This window comes from Mirounga leonina, unplaced genomic scaffold (genome assembly GCF_011800145.1).
Source record: "Mirounga leonina isolate KUSES-001 unplaced genomic scaffold, KU_Mleo_1.0 Mir_53, whole genome shotgun sequence".
Taxonomy (NCBI): Eukaryota; Metazoa; Chordata; class Mammalia; order Carnivora; family Phocidae; genus Mirounga; species Mirounga leonina.
This window is the reverse complement of record NW_023270807.1, coordinates 70,186,412-70,195,431: the sequence shown is the minus strand read 5'-3', so window position 1 is coordinate 70,195,431 and position 9,020 is coordinate 70,186,412. Positions and strand designations below refer to the sequence as shown.

General features: G+C 36.4%; 1 pseudogene; it reads left to right on the top strand.

Moving 5' to 3' along the window:
• The first annotated feature begins 7,550 nt into the window (after positions 1-7,550).
• Positions 7,551-8,793, top strand: LOC118001352 (annotated as a pseudogene).
• Positions 8,794-9,020: the final 227 nt, after the last annotated feature.

The following is a 9,020-nucleotide window of genomic DNA, read 5'->3' as shown; positions in this document are numbered from 1 at the left end:
CATATCTGGAGGAGTACTTTGTTCATGTAATTAGTACACCATGAGGCTGTTTCAATGTTTGAATCATCCAGCATTGTTTTTAAGAGAAGCTCACTGATAGTACAATATAACAAGTAGCTTGGGGGGAAAATATGCCTTATACTTTTCATCCTTTACAAGAGTAAAGTGTAGGAGTGGAGTTTTAGTAGTAGTAGGACTAGTAACTAAAACTTATTACAGATCCCATTTCAGGTCCCAAATTTCAGGTCCCATTTCAGTTCCCAAATATCAGACTCTCATGTAATAGTCACAAAAACCCTATAAACTTAGTACTGTTATTGCCCTTTGCAGTTTGTATAGTATCCAGAACATCACTGTTAGTTAAAGTTTGTGAATAAATAAATGAATACATTGGTGTGCAGAGGAATATCATATTTAGAAAGTTTCTGAAAAATATTTTACCTTTTCTAAAAAACTTCTTTTATCAGTTGGATACATTAGAAGCATATGCTCCTAGGATAAGAATAAAGCATGTTGCAGTTTTTTTTATTTCATGTTTCTAAGTATAAAATAACAATTGAATTGAATGATAGATAATCTCTATTTTGGCAACTTATGAGAAAATGATATGGTAAAATAATCAGCCTTTGTTTTTGTAATATTATTCTTAAAACCGTGATATTCTGGTTACATAGGGTGATGACAAGATTTATGCTCTTGTGTTTTCTTCCATACTCTCTTTTCCTTTCTCTGTGGACATGGGGTTTTGGATTCAAATCACTAATTATTCTGCAATTGATAAGCTTAAATCTCTGGGGGTACAAACCATATAGCCTGGATCTGAAATTGAATCTCCTTTGGATTTTGTGATAACATCGATCCAGCCCAATTAAGTTAGGTAGATAATGCCTTTTTACTATCTGCCTTTGAGGCCTCTGCTCAGGTTTATTATTTCTGTCAGTGTTATTCCAGCTTTGATTCTTTGTGCAACTGATTCTTTATGTGGCACATGTTAGGCTTAAATTCTTTTCCAAATGCTGCTGAGCAAACGTCCATATATATGTTGTGTTACTTTTTTTCTAGTTACAAAAGTAATATCTTCTTATTACAAAATGTCATATTACTTAAATTAAAATTGCTACCATATTTGTATGTATGTGTGTGTGTGTGTGATTGCATTTCTATGTGATCAGACTGTAGATATTATTGCTAAGTTTTTTCTGTTTAACATCATGAACATTTTCTGTTGCCATTAATAATATTCTGCAGCATAAACTTAATGGTTATATAGTATTATGGAATTAAATTATTTGGATATATAATCCAATCTCATACTGTTGGATACTTAGTTTTTTCACCAGTTTACTTGTTGAAACAAAAGTCTGATGAACAGCCTTGTATACAAATTTCCATACTGAAAATATTTCTTTATTGGAAGTAATTTTCTAGGTCAAAACACATTCAGACTTTTGTACAACCACCTTTAAATGTAGAAGTTTTTCTAATAGAGAATAATATTAAACTTCTTCGCAAACGTTTTGTATACATGAAGAGCTTCAGGTGTTTGCATTAAATTATGGGTTAGCTCCTTGAATGTCACCTTTTATAAGAAATTTTTCATTCTTGTTTTTTGTGTATACCTTTGACTCCATTATTTACAGAGTGATTCTCCCTGGAGATAACCACGACAGGTTTCCAGGTTATCTCGTGACTTGATGAAAATTGCAATTCTTCCATCTCTACTGTCTTACTCCATTTACCTAGCAGAACTTTTCTGGCAAACAAGATATCTAACATTTTTCCAAGCAAATTACTATCAGATATTTCCTGTGATAAGCTTAAAATAAGACCTGAACTTGCCAATATAAACATCTTTCTGTAATATGCATTTTTTGCTTTGTAATCGAAATTAAATTTTCTTGTTTTACCTTTTTCTAGGAAAAATGAAGACTGTGCAGCAAGAGTCACTGGTTCTGTACACTTCATAGCAAACAATACTTCTGGCAAACACACTCATAGTTAACAACCTGATCAGTTGCTAAGTCTCAAGCTGTGAATGCTGCAAATGTATATTAACTGATTTATATCACCAGCTTGTGTAGGATAATTAATTATTTGATCAACAGTCTCTAGGCCAAGTGACCCCAGCAACAAATTTCACAAGTTGGTTCCCAATGACTTAACAGATTGAGCCAGTGTTTTGCTGAGGTCTTTTTATAGATTGGGCACTAGACTCAGCATTTTCACTGAGGATATCTCACAACATTCTAGTAAGTTGTGGCAGGCAATTTTATACCCAAATTACTGATGAGGAAACTGAGCTCAGTGAGGTTAATTAACTTGTTGAAGTCATGATCTATAAAGTTTAGCCCTGGGAATGGAGCACAGATCCTTTAACTCTAAAGTTACTGCTTTTCCCACTACCCTCTGTACAAAGTATTTTGTTTACATGTGTTTCATTCTTAGAAAATATGTACTGAATTTTAACTTACTGCAGGCTTTGGGCTTAGTACTGGGAAATGAAAAAGGGTAAAATTAATTAATTAATGAGATGATAATAAGTAAAGTATATGGATCCTAGTTTCTTAGAGTGAACTGTCTGGAAGGGAGACAAATATTGATCAAATTCCTCAAAGAATGTAAATGACAAGTATTCCTTAGACCTACATAAAGAAAGGAAGATTACCATAAAAGGAATAATTGAAGGTAAAATTAAAAAAAAAACTTTTATTTTTCTTATTTTTAATTGATCTAACAGACAGTAATATGTTCAAAGTAATAACAACAATGTATTTGAGTATGTATGCTTAATTGAATGACAGCAATGACACAGGGATGGGAGGGAGGGATTAGCAATAGTTGGTTATAAAGTAATTGCACTACCTGCGAAGTGGTATAGTGTTATTCGAAGGTGAACTTGGGTTAGTTGCAAATGTATATTGCAAATTCTAGGGCAATCCCTAAAAAAAAGGTAAAAAAAGAAATATAATTGATATGCAGAAAAAAGAAGAAAAATTAGAATCATAAAATGCTCATTTAAAACTATAAAAGGGAGGCACCTGGGTGGCTCAATTGGTTAAGCATCTGCCTTAGGCTTGGGTCATGATCCTGGGGTCCTGGGATCAAGCCCCGCATCAGGTGGGGAGGTAGGGAGTCTGCTTCTCCCTCTCCCTCTGCCTCCCACCCCAGTGCTCTGTCTCTTTCTCATATAGATAAATAAAATCTTTAAAAAATTAAAATAAAACTACAAAAGGCACAAAAAGAGTGGAAGACAAAGATAGGAACAAAGAAGAAGGACAACAAAGAGAAAACAGTAACAAATATGGTAACTATTAATCCAACTATATCAATAATTAAAACTTCAATAGTCTAAAGAAATGAATTAAAAGACTGAGACTGTCAGAGTAGATAAAAAAAGACTCAACTATATGTTGTTTAGAAGAAACCCACTTTAAATAAAAAGACACACATAGAAATGGTTTGGGGAAAACTGGACAATTACATGGAAATGAATGAAACTGGACCACTTTCTTACACCTAAAAATAAACTCAAAATGTATTACAGACCTAAATGTGAGACCTGAAATCATAAAATCCTAGGAGAGAACCTAGTCAGTCATTTCTCTGAGTCAGCTATAGCAACACTTTTTTAGATAAAAATCCTAAGGCAAAGGAAACAAAAGCAAAAAATAAATTATTGGGACTATATCAAAATAAAAAGATTCTGCATAACAAAGGAAACAATCAGCAAAACAAAAAAAAACAACCTACTGAATGAGAGAAGATATTTGCAAATGACAGATCCAATAAAGGGTTACTATCTAAAATATATAAAGAACTTACACAATGCAACACCAAAAAACCAAATAATCCAGTTAAAAATGGGCAGGGGAGTGCCTGGGTGGCTCAGTCCATTAAATATCTGACTCTTGATTTTGGCTCGGGTCATGATCTTGGGGTTGTGGGATTGAGCTCTGTATTGCACTCCATGCTGGGCATGGAGCCTGCTTGGGATTTTCTCTTTTCCTTTCCCTCTGACTCTCTCCTCCCTCACTTAAAAAAAAAAAAAATGGGCAGAAGACATGAACAGACATTTCTCCAAAAAGACATACATATACATGAAAAGATGCTCAACATAGAGCCAACAGACCCATGAAAAGATGTTCAACATCACTCATCATCAGGGAAATGCAAATCAGAGCTAGAAGACTATAGATCAATGCTAACAAAATTCTGATGGAAAATAATTTCCAACCAAATCCTACATCTAGCTGAATTTCCACTCAAGAATAAAGAAAGAATAGAGATATTTGAAAGCATGGAATGTTTTTAAAAATTTACTTCTTGTGTACTCCTTCTTAGCAAACTGGTGAAGAATTTGTTCTGTTATAATCAAGGTATAAACCAAATGTGAAGAAAACATGGCATCCACAAAACAGGGAATTCAATACAAAAGACAATTCAACACAAGAGAGGTAAAATAATTCTAAGTATGATAGTGAAGGGAGTTCCAAGCAGAACAGCTGTGTAGCTGACTGAGAGGACAGTCATTGGCAGATGTTTCCAAAAGGATTTTTTCCCCCCAAAGTTTATGCATTCCGACGATTTGAAGAAATGAGAATTTTTATTTTGAATTATTGGTATCACCATTAAATCCCTGAAAATTACATGATTGTTTGCATTATTTAACATCTATGTAGTGTTTATTAAATCTTTGCCACTGTTTTAAGCTGTTTTTTATTTTTTTACATGTATTGATTCATTAAACTCACGTTAGTCCTCTGTTATTTTTTACCCTGAGAATTTAGATTGCTGTTTAGTGGCAGAGTTAGGATTTGAACTTAGGAAGTCTACTCCAGATTCTGTGCTGTGAACCACCACCTATCTCCTTCTCATCCAGTCACAGCTTGTATTGAAATCTGCCCTATTATAAGAATGTAGTCAACAGTTTTTTTTTTTTTTTTCTTTTTAATTTTGGACTGCTCAATGGATCTGAGAGTTAAGATTGTGACTTGTGCTGCTTTATAGGTATGTAAAAATTGAGTCTTATTGTTGAGTTTTAGCAGAAATGTTATATATATTTTGCCTTCAATGTTAAAGAGAAGGAAATTAGTAAGTGCAGCCAACCTCCAGGGGTGGTTTTATAAAACAGCAGAATGTTTTATTGCTTCCAACATTACATTTCAATTTTAAGCATTTAACAATCTTTATTATAAATGAAAGTGATTAGAACAAAGGCATTCTATATTTTGCTCTTGGGATTCAAGGTAGAATTATTTTATATTGAAGTCACAGAAGTCAGTGTTACAATGGAGTCCTAGTATAATAAATGTCTACATCTGCAATTAAATTAGTTGAGAGCACTTTTTGTCTATTAAAGAAGCCTAACTAGGAGTTTGCATCTGACACTAACTAGCTCTGTCAACTTAGAGCCAAACCAATTGTTTGATTTGTACTCCATGGTTAATCAACATTTCTCTGCACCTATGGAGTATAATTGGGGGTAATAATAATAATACTCTCTTCAAGGGTTGTTTTATGGTTTTGAAGAGGCTGAACACACACTGATGGATTATGAAATATTCAACAGAGCATATGAATAAGTGCATATTATTTTTTTTCTGGACCAAAAATGCTGAAAACTAATGTAGCAGACAGGTTACTAACAAGGATTATTCTTGCTCTGGAAGAATTCACACTTTCATGAGGAAAAAACAAACAAACAGAACACAACTGCAAAGCAATATGAAAATTGCTAAAATAGGGGTAAGTGCAAACATCTATTGAACACAGAGACAAGAATCCCCAACTCAATATATCCCTAGTCTACTGATTTTCCCACTCTCCTAAACAAATGTCATCACCTTAAATTCCCAATACGTGTTAACATTTCCACTCTGTCAGCTGATAAGCTTACTTTTTTAATTAACTCTAAAACAAAGACAATGCCAAGGCCACCATTGCCATATGAAGTCAATCCAGGTGCTCTGCCAATGTGTCTGTTTTCATAATTGAGCTATCCATGGTCATATCTAAATCCAGTTCTCTCTGTGGGCATTATGATCCCATTCCTTCTTGAATCAAAGAGAACATGACTCCAGTAACATAAAATATATGTCATGTCTTCATTCCTCCTCTCAGAAAAAAACCTTTTCTTGAAGGCACTCCACCAAATGGCTACTGCTTGATTTTTTCCCTTTGCAGCAATAGTCCCCAAAAGAGTTACCTCCCTTCACTCTCTCTAATCCCTCTTCTCACATTGTCTCTTCAACAAGCTCCAACACACTAATCTCCAATCACTCCACTGAAACTTTACTCCTTACTGGTGACTTTGTTTTGCTAAATCCTATGGACAAATATTAGTTCTCCTCTTGCTTAACCTGTCAGCAGCATTTGACACAATATGTCCTTCTTAAAATAACCTTCTTCACTTGACTCACAGCTTATTTTTTACACATTCTCATCATTTTTTCCTTCTCATGCCTCTTGGCCCATTCCTCACCATCTTTGTTACCTCCTAACTTTCGAGCCCTCTCCTCTCCCCCTGGGCTTAGTTCCTGTTCCTTTTCGATTCTCTCTCTCCAAACTCATATCCACGCTCTTGTCACCTCATTTCAACTCATTGTTATGTATACCACCTGTATATCTCCAATCCCACATTTATATTTCCACTCAGGACCTCTCACTTCACCACCAAGCCCAAAGGCACATTATTTTAAAACTAAGGTTAAGCTTTGACTCCTTACTTGCATGAGTCACTTTCAGGGTTCTGGGTCTATGTAGTGGTCTAGTAATGTGATCGTATGGGCAACCATTTTTGTAAAATGTGCATTCACAAGAAAAAAACTGAAAAGACAGTTTCAGTAACATATTATGAAGGGATTTTTCTGTAGTTTAAGGCAAATGGAAAATAATAGGATAGAAATGTGTCAAAAATTAGTAATTTGCTACAAACTGGACGTTTGTATCAGTGGTATATGAATGGAGAGGCCTTTGTATTTCTGACATGTAACTATCCTTTCATGACAGCCGAATACTTGGGAACACATAAAATTTGAGATGATTCAAAAGGCTTATATTTTTACATACAAATGATCAGTAAATAATGGGAACATACAGTATGTTCAACATATTCCTTGAAGTATTTATGAATTCATTCAATTGATCATTTAATAACTATTAATTCAGTGCATACTATATTCAAAGCACCACACTTATGAAGGAATGTCCATACATGTCTCTCAAGGAGTTTTATCAAGGAGTTTATAAATCTGTTGAGATAGGGTGCCTGGGTGGCTCAGTTGGTTAAGCGACTGCCTTCGGCTCAGGTCCTGATGCTGGAGTCCCAGGATCGAGTCCCGCATCGGGCTCCCTGCTTGGCAGGGAGTCTGCTTCTCCCTCTGACCCTCCTCCCTCTCGTGCTCTCTGTCTCTCATTCTCTCTCTCAAATAAATAAATAAAATCTTTAAAAAAAAAATCTGTTGAGATAATAAAATATAGATACATAAGCCTCTCACTAGGCATCCTCATGAGAGTAACATTGTTGTTAAGCCCTGTGTGGCAATCCCTGACGCACTGCTGTGATATCCAGGGAAGACATGGAGACCTGGAAATCCAACTACTTCCTTAAAATCATTCAACTTCTTTTATTTTAAGATTTATTTATGAGAGAGAGAGAGAGAGCGTGCACGTGAGTGGGGGGGGCAGAGGGAGAGAATCTTCAAGCAGATTTCCCACTGAGTGGGAAGCCAGACTCGGGGCTTTGTCTCACTACCCATGAGATCATGACCTGAGCCAAAACCAAGAGCTGGACGCTTAACCAACTGAGTCACCCAGGTGTCCCCAGATCATCTAACTTTTCAATGATTATCCAAGATGCTTCATTGTGGGAGTAGACAACAGGGCTCCAAGCAGATGCAGCAGATTGGGATGTCCCTTCTTGGGAAGGCTGTGGTGATACAGGCAAGAACATCATGATTTGCAAGGCCATCTGAGGGCATCTGTAGAACATCCCAGCTCTGGAGAAACTGTCACCTCATATCCAGGGGGATGTGGGCTTTGTGTTCACCAAGAAGGACCTCACTGAGATCAGGGTCATGTTGCTGGACAATAAGGTGCCAGCAGCTGCTCAAGCTGGTGTCATAACCCCACAGGAGGTCAATGTACCAACCCAGAACACTCATATGGTGCTAAAGAAGTCCTCTTCCTTCCAGGCTTTTTAAATCACCATTCCTAAATCTCCGGGGGAACCACTGAAATACTGAGTGATGTGCAATTGATTAAGACTGGAGACAAAGTGGGAGCCAGCAAAGCCATACTACTGAACATCTCCCCCTTCTCCTTTGGGCTGATCATCCAGCAGGCGTTTGACAACAGCAGGATGTACAACCCTGAAGTGCTTGCATCACAGAAGAAACTGCATTCTTAGTTCCTGGAGGGTTCTTGCCATGTTGCTAGTGTATATTTGCAGACTGATTGTCCCATTGTTGCATCAGTACCCTATTCTATTATCAGTGGATACAAATGGGTTCTGTCTTTGTGGAAGCTGATTATACATGCTCACCTGCTGAAAAGATCAAGGCCTTCTTGGCTGCTACTCCAGTGTCAGCCATCCCTGTGGCCACTGCCACCACAGCTGCTTTGACTATTGCTCTGCAGCTGCTGCCCCAGGCAAGGTTGAAACAAAAGAAGAGTCAGAGGAATCCCGTGAGGCTATGGGATTTGGTCTCTTTGACTGATCACCGAAAAAGCAACCAACTCAACCAACTTATTTATGAGACAAGGAAATAAAGGCTTACTTCTCTTTAACAAAATAAAGTGTAGGTGTATAAGTAGTACAAGGCAATATATGAGAATAATTAGATCACACGTTTAGGAACTGATATAACAATAAAGCAAAGATCCTCTGAGGAAAAGTCAGTGGACAATTGCTTTGTTTAAAGTAGAGAGTTGAAAAAAGAGGAGTGGAAGATTTTATTAACCATTCAAGTAGGGCAAGAACACACAGGACCTTGGCAGAGTGGTTAAAATGGATTTTTCTT